General features: G+C 40.4%; 1 long non-coding RNA gene across 1 annotated transcript; it reads right to left on the bottom strand.

The window, feature by feature from the left end:
• Nucleotides 1-5,150: 5,150 nt before the first annotated feature.
• On the bottom strand, nt 5,151-7,263 carry LOC119723170. The gene is made up of 3 exons (XR_005270519.1): nt 7,203-7,263; nt 6,348-6,441; nt 5,151-5,225 (listed from the first exon to the last, which is right to left on the bottom strand). It is a non-coding gene; the product is annotated as an uncharacterized LOC119723170 (long non-coding RNA).
• Between the last annotated feature and the right edge of the window lie 908 nt (nt 7,264-8,171).

The following is an 8,171-nucleotide window of genomic DNA, read 5'->3' as shown; positions in this document are numbered from 1 at the left end:
TTAAGGGCCCTGTGAAAAAAATTGGATTATAGATGCTCTGTGGTGCAATCTGAGGCTATTTCTGATCACTTTAACTAAATCTTTGGGAGGAATAGATGGTGGTGTACGCAGTGCCTGCCTTTGATTCGACGCCACTTCAAAAAAATTGTTTTGTTTGGGGCCCCCTGGATCCGCCCTTGCCAAGGCTTATATTATAATATGTGTCGCCTATGTTGTGGCCTTCGGGTTAGGTGAACAGACAATCGGCAATGGTAGAATTTGTGTGGGCCGGGAAACCCAAAAACAAAAAGGTTCCCACGGAAGTCGGCAATAATTTCAAGTTGAATTAATAAATTCGACTCCAGTATGTTTTGTCTACCGCACAATTGCTTGCTATGACTTGTGATGACTTAATCATTGATTACAACCATGCAAACTAGGGCAGGCAAAACAGCATCTGCTGGCCGCGTACTTCGTCGTCGTAATAGTGACTTTCATGCGTTACGACGGCAAGAGGCTTAGCGCAATCTTCGGGTACGGAGATATCATCAAAGATGTTTTCGTAGCAAATGGTGTATCTCCATGAGTGGTCGTAGTCCCAACTGGCTTCGGAGTAGGCGGATTCGCACCACCGATACTTTCCAGCTAGGTCGTCTGGAGATTACAGAGAAAAGAAAGAAGTTGGTTAACAATTAGCCAGCGAATTAATGTCAATAGTATGCCCATAATGCATGGGCTCGATTTTTCCTAGAGCGATTCCGGTTTCATTTTCTAAGTAGTCCATATTCCAATTCTTCTGAGGATTGCAACTTTGTCATTCTGGAAGGGTTTGTGTGTCCCCTGGATGCAAAGGGGTCCGCTCATACCTACTAAGTCCAACGCCTCATAAGTCCGACGCCTCATAAGTCCGAAATTTCGGACTCATGAATCGTCGGACTTATGAGGCAAACAATTTATTTATTCCGCCTCATAGGTCTGACGCCTCATAGCTCCGACGCCTCATAAGTCCGAAACAGCGTTTGTCCATTGTCGGACTTTGCGTCGCACTTTATATGAGGCGTCGGACCTATGAGGGGGAATTTATGCCTCATAAGTCCGACGCCTCATAAGTCCGACGCCTCATAGCTCCGACGCCTCATAAGTCCAAAACAGCGTTTGTCCATTGTCGAACTTATGAGGCGTTGGACTTAATATGAGGCGTCGGACCTATGAGGCGGAATTTATGCCTCATAAGTCCGACGCCTCATAAGTCCGAACCGTCGGACCTATGAGGCGTCGGACTTAAGATACGGTCCCGACCAAAGAGCAGTGCCGTCGGTAGTCTCGGTGCTACTGGCAGGGCCGCCCTAGGCGTTAAGGTCGAGGAGAGGACCCAGACCAATAGTGTGACGGAAAGTGTAGTGTTTATGCACATGTACATGTTATTGTACGTACACGTGTACGCGCGGAGGTTCTGGCAAGTGGCAGTGAGCTGTACGAACGTGAGTTGAGGGTGCTCTCGCTGTGGTGTGTATTGCTATATGGTGAATTGCGCTATTTGCTACGCGCGGGTGAATTGTTGGACTGTTTAGCCGTTCACGTGCGGGTGCATTGTGGTTGATTTGGGCTGGGCCCATGGTTTCGTAGTGCTACGTGCGCGCGAACCATATCTCCACAGTGGCACTGAGCTATGCAATGCGATACTATCGTTCAGGCAGTGCAGCATTGGCTACAGTGTTCCTGTAATGCAGCTTTGGTTGTGCATTGCTACAGTGTTCCTGTATTGCAGCAATGGTTGTGATTCAGTCCTGCCATCGTTTTGGACAGGAACAGGAGAGGGATGCGACAGCTCAATTGCTCCGCTACTGAGTAGCCCTGTTTAGGATCCACTCTGCTCATCCTAGACAGGGAGGGGGCTAATTCGATAATGATTTATATTAATTTTCTTCGAGACTAAGTTTTGTTTCATAAACCCATGTAGTAAGAAGGTAACACAAATCAAGAACATCTTAGAAATTGTGACGGTAAAGTGGTATTTGTTGCGATTTTTTCATGTCGCCATCCAAGGTGCCTTTTTTAAAAAGTCTCCCATTCGTCTTCCATGTGTGCATATCAATGATTACCCTTTTATATTATTAGTCCATAGTATGCCCTAAATATACAATGACAAATCGAAAAAGATTGGCTCATTAATTTTACTTGAGCGCCTTCAGAGCGCATGTCGCCAATTTCATAACCAGATACGTTACTATTTTTTTCGAAACGATAAACAGACTTAAAATTTCAGGAATATGCACGTTGAAGTTGCTCACAGACTAGACCAAACTGGGTATTATATTGTACAAATGGCATGAATCTAATACATTTTGAATTTGAATTTTTTTTAGAACTGTCAACGAAAAAAATCCATGTGTTACGTATGTGTAGCGCCAGATACGTTACCTATTTTTGCCTTTCCTTTCGAGACACGTGAAGGAAGCTGACCTCAAACACCATACCAGTCAACAGTGTGTTGGGTGATGACTGATCAAGTGGCGGAAGAAGTAGTTAAGGTCACACAGTTTGTCAAGGGAAGCCTATTTCAACATGAGCGGGCCAGATACGTTACACCAGATACGTTACACCAGATACGTTACTGATTATGAATTCATCATGCAAATGTTATGCTGACGTCAACAAACATGAGCTACGTCATCGATTCCCACGCTGTCTACACGTTTTAAAGTTTCTTAACACATTTAATTGTGATTCATAGAGCGCATGCTTGCCGAGAAGGATTGTAATGTTGTGCTGAATTTCTGTCGAATATTCTTAAAGTTTAGAGTAGCATCATACAATGTTTTTTTAATGGTAAAATATGTAACTTGTAGAATCTGTAGATAAAGATTTTAGGAAGTGAGGGGTTGTAATTGCACAAAAACTTGATAACATGAAACCATCGTTGTTGGTTTACATAGAATATCTTAGTTTATTATGGTAACGTATCTGATCAGCCTGGTAACGTATCTGATGAGCTCGGTAACGTATCTGTTCAAATATCAATCTTTAATTTGCGAGCGTAGCTAAGATGATACAATTAAATGTATTGTTCAGACATTATCTCTAAGCAACAGGGACACTTAAATGATGGTTTCGAGGGTTCGGGGGGTAGTGTAGGTGGGTTGGTTGGGGTGAACTTAGGGGTGGGAGGTGGGGCAGCTCAACACACTTGGGAAAAGGAAACTCTGACCTCCATCCTGTGTGCCTGAATTCAATTTTAAATCATTTGGTCATAGTTGATCAGGATTGTTTGACAGGGGATGCACTAGTTGCATTTTAGTAAAGTCATTAACTGTGATATGCATGCGCAAAACATATCACGCGAACAAAACTTCACATGATTATTCCGTATAATTTATATTCCCCTGCTCTGACCCCCCAAAAATGAAAAAAAAAATAATACCTTAATAATAGAACAAGATGATATTCTAAACGCAGGCGCGGATCCAAACCCACGGGTCTCGATCCCCCCCCCCCGTTATGCTCTGACCCCCCCCCCCCCAAATCGCAACATTGGTATACAAAAAAAATATCTGAAAGGCCGACCCCCCTGCAAAAATTCCTGGATCCGCCCTGCATTATGGTCCTTGAATTATATACTTAAACAATGCAAACTCGACTTTTCTTGATTGTTTTTTAATTGTCGGGTTCTGACTTTTTTCGTTTACAGGGTGTACACATTTTTATATTTTGACAACAACTTTGGTGTATAGTATATGGAGCGCGTGGCGTTTTCAATATAACATCATTATAATATGATTGATTACAGCAGCTGCTATAAAGTTTTGTGTAAGTGCTGCTTACTGCGTCATCCCGTATATGGTGTTTTAATTATAAATCTGATTTGCCAGATGTTACCAAAGCAGCCTGGCATTGTGGATCTCACTATCTCAATCTCATGGGAAATATTCGTATAATTACCTGTTCATCGAAATGATAATGACTAATTATTAGTTAATGGCAAATAAATGCGAAATTGCAACATGCAAAGTGATAGATGTAGCAACTGAAATTATGTGCATAGCAAATCGAGACAGACAATTTATGTGTCTTGTTTTCACAATCTAGAAAAAAACACGATGTTTCCAATGTACCTGTCAAATACTGTCACTCAAATCCCTCTATTTTTAGTCTGTCTTTCACAATGTGTAGCTCCGAAATTCATATTGACTTAAGCCTCCCCAGTTTTTGTTTCAAAGACAACTTTTCTATAAATAAAATAGTGGTAACGTATCTGTTAAAACACGTTTTAGAAGGTTAAATTTCAAGTATTTATTTCAAAAAATATGGTTTAGTTAAAAATCAGTACTGTTTTGTTCCATGTCCTGGAGCTATTAAACTTTACGATTTTGAGCAGATTTTATATATTCATTGTAGTTGATATTTTGTAAAGTCCTAGTTCCAACTTGAACACTTTAACGAAGAATGAGCCGAATGCCAACTGAAGGAAAAGGGGTGACATACACCTTCTTTTGGAAATGCAAACTGGAGGACCAACTAAAGATTCATGGAGTTGGTTTCGCCATGAAAAACGAACTGGTTAACCTTATATCGGAGCTTGCCTTTGTCATCAGCGAAGGCCTCATGATCTGACACTGCGTCTCCAATTCCAAATAGCTAAGAATCCGCCTGCAACAGTCCTTTAGTGCGTATGAACAGGGTACTCCCTCTCCCGCTCGTGCCATATTTTCAGTTGAGAGCGCTACATTAACTAATACTGTACAAATGCACCATTCTCACGACTATTTATTTAGGGGGAGTACATTTTGCTGGTGCAATTGTTTTTTTTATGGATTTTTTTTTTTGGGGGGGGGGCTTGACAAATTTTTTTGGGGGTAAAGCCCCCCTAGGCCCCCCCCCCCCTAGAACCGCCACTGGGTCTAACTTGATCTTTTCTGCCTTTTCCCGCTTTTCTCATTCCTCCGCGGCCGCCCTAACACAGGGCGACGGGTCAAGGGCTAATCGTCTTTCCAGCTCTCATTTGATATAATTTTGTTGAAAAATAAAATATAAGGTGATCGCCAAGTTGAAATCAAAACGAGGCTGTTGTGTTTGCAAAGCAATGGGTCATCCAAGTAGCTGCGAACCTGCTAACACAGCCTTTTCCCAACATAGCCAGTGCAAAGGGACCGATGCGCACGTACCTTGAAAAAAGGTCCAGTCTCTGGATTGTCTTCCTTCTCGGATACTGACCTGGAGTTTGTAAGGATCCTTCGTGTATTCGGTAACTGCAAATAACAATCGCAGAACACGGGCTTAATTTAAAAGAAATATTGCATTAGGGCTTCTTATACGCTCGGTGGGTTAACGTCTATATCTTTCATGTAAATCAAAGAAGAGAATGTTGCTTTAATACACGAATCCAGACACGTGATCACGCATGAGACCTTCAACAGTTCAATATTGTGCACTGTTGCATACCACAATTGAGTCGCGGAAGTTTTATGCTTTTGCTATGACGGGAACGTCATTCGTGATAGAATTGTTTGCGTGCTGTGATTTGTCTGAATCCTTTTCTTACAAAAATAAAATCAATGGTTTTATCACTGAGAATTACCATTCAATTTACAACTGATTGAGTCAATGGTTTACAAATGGCAATAACTATTGATTAATACCATTGGTTACCATTGCGATGGTGTTTTGGAATGCTACCATTGGAATACCATAGAGTTTACCATTTTGTACCGCTGATAACACCATTGGATTCACTGAATGGAAGACACCATTCATGGATTAAACCATTGGTTCCACTCAATGGTGTTCCAGGCATCATTGGAAATTGTTTCTGTTTTTATACAAAAACATTTTTGCCAGTTCTATATAGGCATATAGGCTCATTTGCTCTTCGGGCATTTTGGTCGTTTCCAATAACCACACCAAATGTCTATAGTTTTGATTCTAATCGCAACTAGAATGCTTAAGCTTTCTTTTAGAACAACAGTAATTCAAATCACTGAACACAAACACCGTTTTAAAGTTCTGTCCACAGCTCACAAAAAATTAAGTGTTCTTTCAGCAAAACGAAAACAATTCGATCCCTATGAGAATTCTTTTAAGTTTGATGAAAGAACACTCACCTGTTTTATGATCCGTGGACAGAACTTAAAAGCGGTGTTTGTGTTCGAAATTCTGTAACTTGAAAAGTACATGAATGATTTGAATGATTCTTGTATTAAACGAAAGCTTATTGATTGGATTTTTATATCCTAGATTTTGAAAGTGCTACAGGAAAAACTTCATTCAAAAATTGGTCCTGCCATTTGGTTTTTTTTTTTTTTACTCACCCTGTACACGGACTGATTTATGTTGCCCAAGGCTTAATTTACCCATCAAGTGTGGATACATACCCATTAAGAACTCGTGTCCAAAGAGGGGCATTATGACACAGTGTTGACACACATCCTCAGCGTCGTTGCATGTCATATCGATGCGACTGAATCCCTGATTGGCGGTGGGAAAATCAAAGAAAGGGAATGTAACTTTCTTTTGTTGGGACTTTATACGTTAGACAATATGTGGCAGGAGAATACATGTACAGGGTGAGTCAAAAACAGAGGAACCCAAACCCCCCAAAATATGTTTCATATTAAAAAAAAAAAAATGAAGCACCACAAATAGTAATGACTGGTAAGCCAATTTCATAAGCTACTTTTAGATGAAAAAAATACTGAAATGATTTAATCCGTTCAAATGATATCACCATTTAAACACAATAAACCTAAAACCTGTTTCGTCCAAAAAAGGAGCAATTTATTGTGTATTCTGACTATTTGGAACAACAAAGAAAACTTGTTTCAACAACTGTCAACAACTGTAGTACACAATATCTTTATTAATGACCCTTGTTAGGCAAAACATAGTATTTTTAAAATCCACTTTATTAAAAGACGGGCCTTCGAAAAGACTTTGTGTAATATTTTTTAACTTTTCAACTGAGGTTTTATCGCTGGTGATGTTTGAAGACAATTTGGACGACGATTCTTGAAATCGCTTTTTTTGACGAAAGAGATTGAAGGGTCATTGTGTTTAAATGGTGATATTCTTTGAACGTATTGAGCAATTTCAGTCATTTTTTCATCTAAAAGTAGCTTATGAAATTGGCTTTCCAGTCAGTATTATTTTCGGTGCTACATATTTTTTTAAATATGAAATATAGTTTTGGGGGTTTGGTTGCCGCTTTTTTTGACTCACCCTGTAGGTACCATTTTTGCTTTTGATGGATCGCTTTCTTCGGCATTCCAGTTACTCTCCACTCTACTGATGACAAGCATCAGACAGGCAAGCAGGATTCGGAGCATTTTCGCGACTGATCAGTTCAACAGCTCTGGCCAAATTGTACGTGAAAACTGAGGACCATGCACCGATGTGTACCGTATATATGCTGTTTATTAATAACTCAGTGATTTATGAGTCGGGATTGTTTTTGCATTAATATGCTAATGTAAATGTCTTTTATTATATTTGTCGAATAAGCAATAGCTTTCGAGTAATTAAATGCACAATTCAAGGTAATACATCTTCTAATGCCAGGTACTTTGTTCTTCAGTTCCAATGTACTGTTTTATGTTGCAAAGTGCAAGAGGTGCAGCGGTGGGCATATACTCGAACCGAGAAACATACAACACCAGAATATCCTACATATTAAAGTTTGCCATACAATTAAGCGCTGTTAGATGTAAGGCGCCTTCGCTCGCCCCCCCCCCCTCCCCTCCGGCAAACAGGACGCAGGGAAGGGCTGATTTCTTCGAGCTCTCATTTGATAGATTTTGCGTGACCTGTGACGTAGCATGCAGCGCTGCGGATGAGCTACCCATAATGCCATGCGTACTTCCTACACAAGATTCTGTGAAGCGGCATCAGCCCTTCCTAATGTCAGAAAAAAAGTTGCCGAATACATTTCACTATAGCCCCTAAAGCGATCTCCGTGTGAGATGCATATTGTCCATCATGTTTCCAGTGGAATAAGCTAGCTGTACTGCAAAAATTGTTACTTCAGTTTTTTTCCCCTATAGGATTCAGAATATTTACTTACCCGAAATTATATTACAGTGTTTGAAATTACCCGGTCTGAAATGTCCCGGTCTTCAATTTCCACACTGGCGTAAAAATATGACCGAGTAATAATTATTAATAAAATGATTTATAAACCTACTGACAAAGTCAGTGAACTA

Source organism: Patiria miniata, unplaced genomic scaffold, assembly GCF_015706575.1.
Source record: "Patiria miniata isolate m_02_andy unplaced genomic scaffold, ASM1570657v1 HiC_scaffold_16, whole genome shotgun sequence".
Taxonomy (NCBI): domain Eukaryota; kingdom Metazoa; phylum Echinodermata; class Asteroidea; order Valvatida; family Asterinidae; genus Patiria; species Patiria miniata.
Note: the sequence above shows the minus strand (reverse complement) of the source record. Positions and strands in the feature narration are given on the sequence as shown.